General features: G+C 35.1%; 1 protein-coding gene across 1 annotated transcript in view; it reads left to right on the forward strand.

Annotated features, from left to right (window-relative positions):
* Window positions 1-15,855, forward strand: part of GPC5 (glypican 5) — a 1,460,926-nt gene that overhangs the window by 563,540 nt on the left and 881,531 nt on the right. The window lies entirely within an intron of this gene.

A 15,855-nucleotide genomic window follows, 5' to 3' on the forward strand; every position in this document is an offset into this window, starting at 1 on the left:
CCTAGTCCCACACAGAGATATACCTCGGAGTTGAACATTATAATAACATATATAAGCATATGATATACAGTAATATAAATATATGTGCTTATGATGATCTATCTTGGCTTAATATAGGCAGTCCTTTTTTTTAATTCTAGTCTATGTTTTACAGTTTTTGGATTTTTGGACAGGGGAAGGGATCCATTACATATTCTTTTCTCACTTACACCCTTTACAACCCTTACATTATTTGGGGTTCGGTCTCCCTTGTTCTCTTTACAATTTAGTTTTTTTTTTTTTTCTACAATGATTTTGTTTTTAAATCCTACTTCTTTCATGGATTCTGCCAGTTTCTATTGCACTTTCTGGCTATCTCTTCCCCGTGGTCTTGTATTTCACTTCACGGTCTCTTTATGTTTTATTACGCTCTTAAAATTTATGTTAGAATGTATAAATGTTCATTCCTTTTTTCATCTGTTTTGTAGCAACAGGTTTCTGGTGATTAAGAGAGTTGATATATTCCTTTTTATCTTTTTTCTTATAGTATTTTTACGTGAATGCTGAGAAAATTCCTTTAATATTTCTCATATGCGAAAGTTGAATCTCCTTGACTGGTTAATAGCAGAAGTTTCCTCTAGGATGAAGGAAAGGGGTTGTACGATGTGCCCTACCTGGTAGCCCAAGGGCCCTCTCATCATTTGCTCTGTGACAGACTGTTGCCTCATTTTGGGGACATTATGGAGCCACTGCTGTTCTGCTGGGTAGTGCCCAAAATGGTTTGGGACAATTTCCATCTCAAGCCTTATGCTCTCGCTGTTTGCCACCAACCTGCCTTCAAGTGATACAACCCTTGCATTGCAAAGTGATTCACACACTTTTTGAAGTTATATTTTGTAGTTATTTTTTGGGGAATTCGCGTCTGAGCCCCAGTGAGCATTTTTCAGAGTATGATTTCTCCACCTTCCCAAAGACTCCTATCTTGTTGGCACTTAACTCTGGTCCAGCATTTCTGACTCCGGGAGGGGCCTTCTACTTCTGGGTTCATGTATTTGCTTGTGAGTCTCTGATGATCTAACCCCACCAGGACTGCTACCCTCTGTTTTCTGTGCTACTAAAGTCTGATTTCCCAAGAGGTACTCCTTGCTCAGCTTAGTACTGTTAGTGACAGCCTGTTATATAATTTGGAATTTGGGGTCTTTCTTTGTCTCATGGTTTCTCTGAAAATAAAGCTTAACTGCTTTGTGGGGATTTTTTTTTTTTTCCTTCTGTTTTCTGGGAGAAGTAAGATGATTCAGAACTAAGTGCTGCCATGGAAATGTATGAATCTTTGCATGTGTTTAAATTATAAAAAGGCAATATTTAAATTTACCATTACTCCATATGCTTCTCCATCTACCTCTTTTCAGAAAATTTAGTTTGCTATCTGTTTTAGGTTTTACTCTCTAACATAATTATATATAAAATACAATTAAAAAAAATGATAAGAATAATCTAGGCTCTTTTTGAAGGGACGTAGTGAGGCCCTACATCTACGGAAGCTTTCTTTTTTGGTAATCAATTCTATATTTTCTGTAATATAAATTTACCTACGTAGGTGCAAATTATCCCTAACACCTCAGATTGCATGTTACGTGACAGCCTTGGTAAGTCTAGTGAATGAACAGCAGATGTCACTGTTGGATGAAATGAGCTATTCTGTTCATCCCACCTTCTCTCATCTGAAAGTGCCTTTCAGGGTCCAAATCCTGGGGTTTATAGATAACAAGAAAAAAATTAAAATTAAACTCAGTATCTTGAGTCAGTTTCATAGCTTGGCCTGGCACCTTAGGACATAGGATATAAGCCAGCTTTGCAATTAACTAAACTTTTTCATTTGAAATTAAAGCACATTTTTTTTTTTTTTCAGAGTATATTCTGCATAGTGGAAAATGACCTGAGATGTTTGAATTCTGAATTCTTGTGTCTTACTTTGTGCTATTGTTTCTAGTTTTTCAACACATACCTGGAGGTTTAACTCCAGCAGCATTCCATCTGTTCACACAGTGCTTTTAAAGAACACGTGACATTGGTAACCACTGCACACAGAAGAACCCTTTAGTATTAAAATGTAGAATTGAGCAAGGTCAGATTACTTTTAGTGTATTCATCTCCAAAAATTCACCTTCTAATATATTTTACTACACAATGTTACATTTTCAGGTACCATTTTCAATCCTTATTCATACGGAGGATTCAAATTTGGATACTTGTAATTTTCAGATAGCATTCACTTTATGTAAAATATATATATATATATATAAAGAAAATGACATCATTTCCTAGGTTTAGAATCTCACTACCTCTATTATCCTGCTGGCTCCTCATGCTAACTTTTGAATAATTTCTCACTTTCTGGGCCAGGAATTCTTCTGGGTTACAACTTATGTACAGCCAGTATATTGTTATTAGTTAATTAAGTTTAGTTTTGGTCTCCAACTTTGACTTCATAATTTATTCCTACTCAACTATTCTTAATTTTGTTTCACCACCCCATTGTAGAAGAATCGCCAATCAAAGAAGCATGACTTTTAATCTTAATTTCGTCAGCCCTCGATTGACAAGCTCATATAATTCTTGCTGCCTAATGTGCTAGTAGAGTAGTTGAGAGCATGACTGAGGAAAAAGTGGCATAGAAGACACAACAGTCTTTTGAAGCATTAGAGTTAAAATGATTTAATAGATTTCTGTCATTATTTATTTTGTTCCCAATTCTGCAGTTACATTTTGCTAGTTGGAGATTGGGATGGGGAGGAGCAGAGTTTCCTGTCCCCCTGATCCTTGTGACAACAACCCAGAGCACAGTGCTTGGACCATAATAGGCATGTAGTAGTTGCTGAGTTAATGAAAGAATGATTGAGTTGATATAAGATACTTATAATGCTTATTTGTGACTTTCCTAATTTTAGTCTAATAATGTACAACAAGCAAAAGTGAAATTTGAAGAAGAAATTGATATTAATTGAGAACAAGCATAGATATTCATTCATTCATCCACTAAATTAATACTCATTGAATGCATACTGCTTTCTAGGCACTGTTTTGGATTGGGGATACATCAGTGAATATCTCTTGTGGAACCTAGAGTCTAATCTGGGAAAGAATTTGGTGAATGTTTACATCAATTTAAGTTTTCTTTAAAACAGAAAAATCAATCAACTAAGTTACTGGTTAAACATAGGTCACTTTTTAAATGATGTTAATAAAATACTCCTGGAGTTCATAAAATATGTATTGAGGAAAAAACGAATGCAATTTTAATAATACAACCATTTATCCAACTTTATAATTTCTCTCTGATGGTTGGATTTTGGCACATGTGATAAGTACTTAAATCCATTTTGTAATAAACTGGGTGATATTGGATTTCTAGCATATGTTAAATACAAGGCAAACTGTAATGCTGCAGAGTCAAAGTAAATTACCCATGCAATGGCACAAATGCAATTTTAGTATACTTTGTTAGTGTACATGTCAGTCATGTTTTTGTTTTGTTATTTTGTGCAGTGATTACCATCAAGAGAGACATATGGTATGTCAATGGTACAGCTTACTAAGGTGTCTGAGAAGGAGTTATTAAGAAAGTACACCAGATGGTACTTAGCTCCATAAGAGCACAAATGATTACCAGGTAGTCGTTACTGTCTTCTCTCCTTGATACTCATACATAACTCATAGCACATATGGAAGCAGCCTTCTAAATACTGATGTTTTATCTTTGAAATGTTCTTTGTGAGTTGCTGCCCATTTGTTTTGTGCTAACTCACTGCGCTATTACCTTCAGTTGTAGCCACCCATTTAAGGTAGAAACAAAGGACAGTCATCTCCATGTGTTTTCAGAATTCAAATGAAAACATAAAATGAGGCTGATGTCACTTCCCAGTTTAACCTAGGGGTTTTGTTTATGTATGTACACTCAATCAAACTATGAATATTACAAATGGTTTTACCACTGCAGTAAAGATAGTTAATTCATAACTCTATAAAAATGAATAGTAAAAGATTAGAAAAAGGAAAGCAACAATTTTAAACTATAAAATCTACTTCAAAAACCTACATACAGCAAAAACAAAATAACATGAGATAAGTTTTGTGGTTCAGGGGATACCTTTCTATAAGCCAAAAATGTAAAAAGATGCTACAGGTATATAGCTTGCTAGAGTATGTGGTAGGAGAAGTTAACGTGGATAAAATCAATAACACTCCCATTATGTGATGGTTTATAGCCAAAGAATAATAGAAAGCAAGTGAAATGCTTAGCATAGTCATTTAATCTACTAAATTAGGTTTGTGAAAATGGGAATGACAAATGCCTAAGGCTTACCGCAGGTACAAAAGCAAAAAATCAGAGGTCAACCTAAGGATATTTTTAATATAAAATTAATATACCTGCATTGTAAGCATTACATTATTTTGTATGGTAGAAAAGAAAAAATACTTGTATTATTCTACTATAAATGTGTATTCTTTGCTCTACTATATTTACAAGTCTTTGTCAGTCTTTCACTTTGTCTTTAGCTAATAGGAACCTCTTGGTTTCACCCTTTGGAGGATTTGATATCATGGAAAATGGACTGAACTAGGAGAAGAGCCTTTGTTTGGACTGCATGCTGGGGTCTAGTGACTTCAATTAAAAGTATATAAATGCTTAATCTCTAAGCTTTGAAAGGAACAGCCTATCTAGAGAAAAATTAAAAACTTGGTCATGGCAGGTACAGAGTTGGGCCCCATTAATTTTGTTGACATTAGGGTCAGCAGATTCTGTAAATTTTCACTATCACTCTCGTATGATTTGCCACCACACCATTCATACTCCAACCTTATTTCTCCTCACACCGGTAACAGAATTTTTCCCTGATTACTAAAACTGCCAAGTTTTTTTCATGAATTAATATCTTTAGCATTCTCTTCCTTCAGCCTGGAATGAAATTCTTTGCTCCCCTCCCTCCTCCTCCCTCCCCGCTCCCCCTCCCTCCTCCTCCCTCCTCCCGCCCGCACTAATGCACATTTGTGTTTTGGTTTCTACACCAAATGAGCTACCTTCAATAAGCATCCCACAAATCCACAGGGAACTTTTATTACTCTACCTTCTGTGCTGTCTAAGTACTTGGCTCAGAATGAGAGATCTGTCTGAATTTCAGATCTATGAATTACTCATTGTGTGACCTTGGACATATCCCTAATATTTTTTGAGACTCAGTTTTATCCTCCTTAAAATTAGAATAAAAATACCAAATTTGTGGATTTCATGAGACTAAAATGAGATGATGTTTGTAAGGGACTCAGCGTAGTGTCAGTATCTACCGTGTGCTATGTACTCTGTGTTTTCTACTGTTGATCCTAGTGAATGTTTTTAGTATTTGCTATATGCCAATAGCTCTTCTAAGTAAACTCTGTATGTAATAACTAATTTAATCATTGCTATTATTATCTCTATTGTAAGAAATGGACATTGGGGCACAAAGAGGCTTACAAACTAGCTCAAGACCCCATACCAGTAAGTAGCAGAGATAGAACTTGAACCCAGGGACTATGGCTACAGAGTCCTCATTCCCTCTGCTGCCCACCACACCTAATACTATTTCTACTGCTCTTACTACTCCTCCAATGGATAAAACTGCTCACACACTGTTTTAGGGTGTGTACTTAGCACATTGTTTTATATTTTTAAAATTTATGTGTATCACCCTACAACTAGTTTAAGAGCTCCTTGAGAGTGATTGAATTATCTGTTTTGCCCATTTAGCATGCCTAGTCTGTACTAAAGGCTTATTAAATATTTACTGAAGAATGAATTAACTAAGTTCAATAAACATGTAACAATTTTAGTAATTATAAATTACCTAAAAGATCATTTTATTCAACCCTGTATTGATCTCTGTTGTCTATCAGAGATGTTATAAATATACTATGAATATATGAAATTCAAGAATTACTAAAATTGACAAACGTTGTGTGTGTGTGTATATATATGCATGTGTGTGGGCAGATATATGTATTATGTATATACAGAAAGAGAGAGAGAAATCAGGAAGAACTGTTTGTTAACTTTCTTGATTGTGAATTCTAAATGGAAAATGCAAACAAGTCTTCAGTATTAAAGTGCATTCATACTTTTAATTCATTTAGCTCAGTCAGTTTACTTAATTTCAGCATTGTGGAAAGTTGTGTAAGAAAAGACACACCTTCTGAATACTAAATAGAATTTTGGTGACATTTTTAAAGCATTTATCACAGAAAAGCAGAAGATGCTTTCAGATTAGTTTCCTGCCTACTGGCCACATTTTTACAAACATTAGGACTGTTTTCCTACAGAGACCATATGGTTGACTACAATAGAGTTAAGGAATAAAATCAGAGGTGTGTCTCCAAGGTAGAAGAAAGGAAAACATCAAAATTACTTGTAATGGTAGAAAAGTAATTCTGTTTTGGTCTAAAAAAATGTGTGTTTCTTAATGAACTGAGGCATGTCTCATCAAATCAACATTTCATTTGTCTAATTAGAAGTCTATACAACATATTTACTACTTCCAAGTTTTCTACATAAAATCTTTCTCTTACGAAATTATAAGTGCTTGGAAATGAGTAAATCGGTAAAGCTGTTTTTCTTGAAGAAGAGAGTCTCATTAAAATCATGACTAACTGAATTATTTGATTTGAAGACTTTTAAGTATAATGTAGGCAATTAAACAATTGAGAACAATAACGACTTTTGAATGTCTCTTATTTGGTATATGTTCTACTAGATACTATGAATACAGAAATCAGTCTTGTTATATTACCATTTTGGGTGATTTCTCTGTGTGTGTGTGTGTGTGTGTCTGTGTGTGTATGTATTTGTGCATGCATGTGCTCCAGGCACTGCAGTGGACACTTTAGATAGATTTCTTTTATTCTTCACAACAAATATTCATTAGATGTTAGCACCACTTCAAAGATGAAAAAGAAAAGCAAATGCAGGCTCAGTGATGTTAAGTAATGTACCTGTTTACCCTGCAATTAATCCTCAGAGTCAGAGTGTGATCCTGAATCTGTCTGCTTCCAAAGCCTGTGCTTTACATATCAAATCAAAAGTTCTTCAGAACATGGCCCTGCTCTCACAAATCCATATTGGGAGATAAATACAAATAGCAATAATATAGTGTAATAGGCAGTATGTTTGCAGAGATCTATAAATAAACCAGAAACCTTGAGTTACCAAAAAGAATCCCTGAGAATGAAGTAATAAGGATCCCCCTAATGAGTGTGTATGCTTGAGAAGCGTAGGAATAGGTTTTAACAAATACAGAAGAGATTTTTTTCCAGGTCTACAGGTTCATGAGCGAAGGAGAGGCCTATTATTTCAGGTACATTCGAGAAAAATATACATAGTTTGATAATCCCTGAACAAAAAGATACGTTAGATAAATATATGGAAATAGAGAGGTTGGCTAAACTGAGACTATGAATGCCATGCTGGATGTATTGGACTCTTTCCTTTGGGAAATAGAGAAATTTTGATGCTGTATTCTGTTTTGTGTTTACAAATTCATCTTCTAAATATCAGAATTTAGAGGATAAAGTCGATCAGTGGGATTTAAAGCAGATAACTAGATGATTATTGGCTTAATTCAACAAAAAAAAATACTTGTTGTCCTGGAGAGGACAATAAAAATGAATATTAGAGACTTTTAAAAATAGTATAATCTTAAAACTTTGCCACTAATTGCAAATGGGTTGAGGAAAATTAAATGCTCGAAGTTGATATCAAGATTTACGGCTTACATGGCATAGTGTTTTTAACAGAGAAAGGAAACAAGCTAGCAAGCAAACTTGGGGTAAGGTCGTTGGCTAATTTTGCAGATATGTTGAGTTTGATGTTTTTGAGCTGGACCTGATGAATATTTAGAAATCTGGGAATTTGAAGTTAGTAGTTATTTTTGAAATTGCTTCTTGGTACTTCATATTATCTTCCATACTTCAGAGGCTGGAAGCCTGAGAACTATATTTCCAAGAATTCCTTGCCAGAAGAGTTTAGACGTTTAAACTGGTTCTTGCTGTGGCTTGGACTCCATGTCACCCCTCTGGGGATAAAGCTGAAATTGTAGTAGCTACTGAGTATGTACAAACCAAATTACAAAGTAAAATTGGTAAATCTTTTCTAAAATCAATCAGGGGAAAAATGATAGAAGACACCAATTAACATTGTGAAGAATAGAAAAAGGGTACATTGCTAATAATAGAATGTAATTATAATAGGATTGCCCTAGTTCATTTGGGCTGCTATAATAAAATACAATAGGTTGGTTAGCTTATAAACAACATAACTTAATTTCTAATAGTTCTGGAGGCTAGGGAGGTCCAAGATCAATATGCTGACAGATGCTAAATCTGGAAGAGTTCCATTTCTTGGTTTATAAATGGGCCCTTCTTGCTGTGCCTTCACATGGCCAAAGGGCCTAGCTAGTACACTGGACCTCTTTCATAAGGGTACTAACCACAATTATGAGAGCTCTGCTCTCATGGCCTAATCACCTCCCAAAGACCACACTCCTTAATATCAACCCCTTGGTGGTTTGGATTTTACATTATGAGTTTTGGGAGAACACAGACATTCGGACGTTGGCAAAGATATAAAGAATAACTCTATGCCAGTATGCATGCACAATTACATACGCTTCCAGACATTTTTAGGAAAAAAAACTTTCCTATGTTGACAAAAAATTATGAATGGTTCTATATTTGTTATAGTAATTAATTCTGTTATTTAAAATCTTTAAATCTTAAAAAGATACAGTTCCATAAGGCTTCACTAGTAAGGTTTTCCAACCATTTTAGGAAGGTATGACATCGTTCTTATACCAAGTATGCTAAAGATAAGAAAAAGGGATGGCTAGTCCCAACATATTCTATAAGGCCAGCACATAATTTAAATTAAAGAATGTTACAGATTGCAAGAAAGAAAAATAACAGCCCATTTTCTCCATGAATAATTACTTCAGAATCCTAAACAAAATATGTGTAACAGGAATCAGTGATATATTGAAATGATAACACATACAGACCAATATTGTTTTATTCCAGAGGTGCAAACTTGGTTTGACATTCAAATAAAAATTAGTATAGTCATCAAAATAAATACAAACAAACAAAGAAGAAAATGTATATACATAAGCAACTCAATAGAAACATAACAATATTTGATAAAATTTAACTTCCATGTGATAAAAATTAGAAGCTACTAATAAGAAGAAATTCCTTAACATGATAAGTTTCTAAAAAGAAAAACCATGAACAAACTTCAAATGTTGTAATTAAATGTAAATAATTAAAACGTTTCTCTTGATATTTGCAATGCAAAAAACATGCTTTAAGTACTAATTCTGCTCCATAATGACTGTAGTAGATAGGCAATAATATAAGACTGATATCTAAAAAACCCAAAAATATAAGGATTAAAGAAATAAAATCACTCTTACTGACAAATGATATAATTGTATACCTGTAAAATCTCTAAAATTTCCAAAGCTAATCATGATTATAATTAATAACTGATTTTAGCAAGACTATTGGATATAAGTTTAATATCATAAAATCAATCATATTCCTAATTTCCAACAACGTACTTTAGAAAATATTTTAAAATGTACCATTAAAATTCCATTAAAGTATCAGATAATTAGGAATTAATCTAACTGAAGATATACAAGACGCATAGCATGAGACTATATGACATTGAGAGGAATTAAATGAGATCTGAATAAATGCAGGAATAGATCATGTTCCTGGACTGGAAAACTCAATATTGTAATACTGTCTATTCTCCAAAAATTAATCTAGATATTCAGTAAACTTCCAGTAAAATTTCATCTATGTGTGTTTATGTATTTAAATTAGCAAGCAGATTTTAAATCAATTGGAGAAATGCACATAACCAAGAACACTCAAATTTTAAGAAGTACAAAGTTAGAAGACTTTATGCTTCTGCATAGTAATACTTATTGTAAAGTACATTCGTACTTTCAATTTGTTATATCTATTTTTTTATATTTTTAATTTGTTATATTGTGGAAGACGGCTGACTGGATTAAACTGGTACACATCTCCTGCACAACGAAGAAGCAAAATAGCAAGTAGATAATCACACTTTAAATAGACAATCTAAGAGAAAACGCTGGAATAAAACAGAGAAGTGACAGGGGGAAACACCCAAAGCAAGGAAGAAGAGGGAAGCAAGGCAGCGTGGTTAGCCCCCTGGGATTTGTTGGGAGCCCACAGAGACACCCCAACTTAGGGAAAGGGTAAGTGGGAGACCCCCAGTGATCAAAACATGAGCAGTTTACAAGCACCATGAGGACAGGCTATGCAACCTACAGCTGCCACCTATGGCTGAAGTACACAGTCTCCAGCTGCCTGCCTACAGTACATCCACTGCCACTGAAAGTCAACCACCCTCCCCAGCCACTGCTGCTCCAACCAGAACATTTCACCAGGGGCTTGAGAATCATCTCCGCCATGCCTACCACCTGCACCTCCATGCACCACTGGGGAGCCTGAAGACAGGCCCACCCAGCTCAGTTTTCTCCTACCCCTGAATGCTCAAGCATGCCACCTGGTGGCATGGATCTTGCCCAGCCTTGTGCGTTACCATTGGCACCTGAGTGCTTTTTCCAGGAGCAGGAGGTTGGGCCCACCTAACCTGCCATTGTCATCACAGTGGGCACCCACCAGCATGCATTACTTATGGGCCTGGGAACTGGCCTGCCCAGCCCATTGCAGCTCCCATCAACACCAATAAGGACCTCGTGGGAGGCACAGGGTTTTCCTGCCACTGCTGCTGCCATTGCTAATGCCATGCCATACTGCCTAGAAGCTTGAGGACCCACCACCGGCCTGGCCCACAGCTGCCACTGCTAGCACCCAAGAAAGCCACCAGAAATGGCCTGCCTGTACCCACTAAAACTGTATACACCATCCTGGGTCCCAAGGAAAGGCATGTTAGACCCACTGTTTCCACCACTGGGGCCTGAAGACTGACCTACCTGGCATCCTTATCCCCAGCAAAACTTGACCACAGTCTCCTCTAACAACTGCAAGGCACTAAGGAAATCAGAGACAGTACTACCCTGTTTACAGCTGAAGAAATCATATGGAAACTACACTAATGTGCATGACCAGAATCAAAGCCAAAGTGCCGTATCCAATTATTAATAACACAATAGATACATTAGCAGGAGAAAGTCCTTCCCTGTGAAAGCAAAGTTTAAAAGTAGGAAGAAGGGGCTTGTACAAGAGTGAAGATATCAAAGTAAGGACACAAAAAACATGAAAAAGCAAGGAAATTCGACACCTCCAATGGGACACAATAATCCTTCAGCAACAGGTTGTAAGGAAAAATAAATTTTTGAAAACCAAGAAAAATAATTCAAAATAATGATATTAAATAAGCATAGTGAGAGGCAAGAGAACAGAGAAAGACATTACAAAGAAACCAGAAACACAATTAAGTGTATAAATGAGAAATTTACCAAAGAGGTATATATCATATTAAAAAAATGGAAATTCTGGAACTGAGGAATTCATTGAATTAAATAGAAAAATACATTTGAAAGTTTCAACAATAAACTATATCAAGCAGAAGAAAGAATTTGAGAACTTGAAGACAAGTCTTTTGAAATAGCTGTTAGAAAAACATTTTGTAATAAAAATTTTAAATGAACAAAGCCTATGTAACATGTGGGACCCCATGAAACAACCAAATATTCACATTTTATGTGTCCCAGGCAGTGAGGACAAAGTGAAAGGAAGAGAAAACCTGTTTAATGAAATAATAGCTGAAAATTTCCCAAATCTAGCCAGAGATTTAGATATCCAGATACAGGAAGCTTGGAGATCCCCAAATAGATACAATTCACAAAAGGTCTTCTCTATGGCACATGTCAAAAATCACATACAAAGAGAGATTGTAAACATAGCCGGAGAAAAGCACTTAGTCACTTATAAAGGAACAATCATCAGATTTCTCAGCAGAAACCTTATAAGTCAGGAGTGAATGGGATGATATATGCAGAGTGATGAAAGACAAAAACCATCAGCCAAGGATACAGCAAAGTTATCCTTTATAAATAAAGAAGAAACAAAGGCTTTGCCAGATAAGCAAAAGCTGAGGGAATTTTTCAGCACTAGACTCGCCCTATAAGAAATGTTTAAAGGAGTCTCACACCTGGAAGCAAGAGGATGATATCTACTGTCATAAAAACACATGAAAATTTAAACCCCCTGGTAGAGCAAACACACAAAAAAAGGAAGAGAGAAAACTCAAAAATTGGCCAGACGCTGTGGCTCACGCCTGTGATCTCAGCACTTTGGGATACCGAGGTGGGCGAATCACGAGGTCAGGAGATCGAGACCCTCCTGGCTAACACGGTGAAACCTCGTCTCTACTAAAAATACAAAAAAAGCCAATAATAATAATAATAATAATAATAAGCCAGGCATGATGGCGGGTGCCTGTAGTCCCAGCTACTCTGGTGGCTGAGGCAAGAGAATGACTGAACCAGGGAGGCGGAGCTTGGGGTGAGCCGAGATCATGCTACTGCCCTCCAACCTGGGCTACAGAGCAAGACTCCGTCTCAAAAAAAAAAAAAAAAAAAACACTCAAAAATTACCACTACAGAAGACTACCAATCCACAATGATAAACAATAAGAGAAAAAAATGAACAATAGATAAACCAAACAACCAAAAATCAATTAATAAAATAACAAAAATAAGCCCTCACATATTGATAATAACCTCGAATGTAAACATACTGAACTGCCCACTTAAATGATATAGACTGGCTGATTTTTTTTTAAAGAAAGCATGACTCAACCGTATACTGCCTACAAGAAACTCATCTCACCCCTAAAGACACATATAGACTGAAAGTAAAGTGGGGGAAACAGATTTTCCATGCAAACAGAGACCAAAATCTAGCAGAGGTAGCTGTACCTAAATTAGATAAAACAGATGTTAAGTCAAAAACTGTGAAAAGAAAAAAAATTCGTTATATAATGATAAAGAGATCAACTCAGCAAGAGGACATAATAATTCTAAACATATGTGCACCCAAGGTCAGAGCATCCAGATATATATTTATTATTAGTGCAAAGGGAGGGAGACTCCACTACGATAATAGTTGGGGACTTCTGCACTCCATCCTCAACATTAGATAGATCATCTAGAGAGAAAATTAACAAACATTGGACTTAAATTGCACTTTAAACTTCATGGACCTAACAGACATTTACATTTCATTGAACAGCTACAGAATACTCATTTTTCTCATCAGCACATGGAAGGATTCTCCAGGATAGCTCATATGTTAGCACATAAAAGAAATCTAGACAAAAACAATTTTAAAAATCAAAATCCTACAGTATCTTTTCATACCATAATGAAATAATGTTAGAAATCAATAACAAGAGGAACTCAGGAAACTGCAAATGCATGGAAATTAAACATGCTCCTGAATTACAATTGGGTCAAGGAAAAAATTAAGGAGGAAATAACAAAGTTTCTTGAAATGAATGAAAACCTAAACACAACATACTCAAATCTATGGAATACACCAAAAGCAGTGCTAACAGGGAAGTTTATAGTAATCCACACTTACATCAGAAAAACCAGTAAGATTTCAAATAATCTAATAATGCACCTTGAGGAACTAGAAAATCAAGAACAAACAAAACCCCAATTTGCTAGAAGGAAAGGAATAACAAAGATCAGAGCAGAACCAAATAGAATGGAAACAACACACACACACAAACACACACACACGAATCAATGAAACAGAAAGTTGGTTTTCTGAAAAAATAAACTAAATAGATAACCCACTAGGAAGATTAACCAATAAAAAAGAGACAAGACACAAATAAACAAAATCAAAAATGAAATGTAAAACACTGCAGCTGATACCACAGAAATACAAAAGATCATTAGAGATTATTTTGAACAACTATATACTAACAAACTGGGAAACCTAGAGGAAATAGATAAATTACTATACACATACAAACTATCAACACTGAATGAGAAATAAATAGAAAATCTGAACAGACCAATAGTGAGTGATGAGACTCATTCAGGAGTAAGAAACCTCCTAACAAAAAGTCCAGGACTGAATGGCTTCACTGCCAAATTCTACCTAACTATCAAAGAAGAACTAACACCAGTTCTCAAACTGTTCCAAAAACATGAGGAGGAAGGAACTCTCCTTAACTAATTTTATGAGGCCAACACTAGCCCGATACCAAAACCAGCTTAGGACACAACAAAAAGTAAAACTACAGGCCAATATCCCTGATGAACATAGACACAAAAATTCTCAACAAAATACTAGCAAACTAAATTCCATAGCACATCAGAAGGATAATATACTGTGACTGAGTGGGATTTTCCCAGGAATGCAAGGATGGTTCAACACATGCAGACCAACAAACATCACACATCACATCAACAGAATTAGTGACAAAAGCCATATGATTATCTCAATAGATGCAGAAAAAGCACTTGATAAAATTCAACATCTCTTTACGATAAAAACTTCAAGCAAGTTTTTAACTAGGCATAGAAGGATTATACTTCAACATCATAAATGCAAACCCAAAACTAACATCATACTGAATGGGAAAAGCTGAAAGGCTTTCCTCTAAGAACTGGACAAGACAAGGATGCCCACTTGCCCACTTTTCACACTGCTACTCAACATAGTACTGAAAATCCTAGCCAGGGAAATCAGGCAAGAAAAATAAATAAATTTATCCAAATTGGAAAAGAGGAAGTCAAAGTGTCCCTCTTTACTGATAATATGATCTTATTCTTAAAAAAAAAAAAAACTAAAAACTTCACCAAAGTAACTCTTTACAGCTGATAAATGAATTCAGTAAAGTTTCAGGATATAAAATAATTATGCAAAAATCAGTGGCATACCTATATATCAATAATGAACTAACTGAGAAAGAAACCAAGAAAACAATCTCATTTACAATAGCTACAAAAATAAAATAAAATACTTAGTAATAAATTTAACCAAGAAGGTGAAAGACTTTAACAGATAAAACCACAAACCACTGATAAAGGAAATTAAACATGAACAAATGGAAAGACATCCCTTGCTTTGCATTAAATATTATTAAAATGACTGTGTGATCGAAAGCAATCTACAGATACAATTCAATCTCTCTAAAAAGACCAATGTCATTTTACATAGAGATAGAAAAACAACTCTAAAATTTGTAGAACCAAAAAAAGTCCAAATACTCAAAATAATCCTAGGCAAAAACAATAAAGCTGGAGGCATCACACGACTTGATTTCAAAATATATTACAAGGCTATAGTAAAACAACATGGTATGTATATAAAAAGAGACATGGATAAATGGAACAGAATGATGAACCCAGAAATGAATCTACATATGTACAGCTACATATTTACGTATTTTTGACAGAGGTGTCAACATACACGGGGGAAAAGATGCCCTCTTCAATAACTGGTGCTGGGAAAATGGGATATCCATATAAAGATAATGAAAATAGACTCCTGTGTTTCACATATACAAAAATCAATTCAAGATAAAGACCTGACACTATAAAACTTCTAGAAGAAAACATAAAGGAAACACTCCAGGATATTAGTCTAGGCAAAGATGTTTATGGTTGAGACTTCAAAAGCACTGGCAACAAAAAGAAAAATAGACAAATGGAGCTATATTGAACTAAAACAAACAAACTTCTCCATAGCAAAGGAAACAATGAACAGAGTAACAAGGCAGACCATTGAAATGAAAAGAAAATATTTGCCAACAATTGATCTGAC

This window comes from Chlorocebus sabaeus, chromosome 3 (assembly GCF_047675955.1).
Source record: "Chlorocebus sabaeus isolate Y175 chromosome 3, mChlSab1.0.hap1, whole genome shotgun sequence".
NCBI lineage: Eukaryota > Metazoa > Chordata > Mammalia > Primates > Cercopithecidae > Chlorocebus > Chlorocebus sabaeus.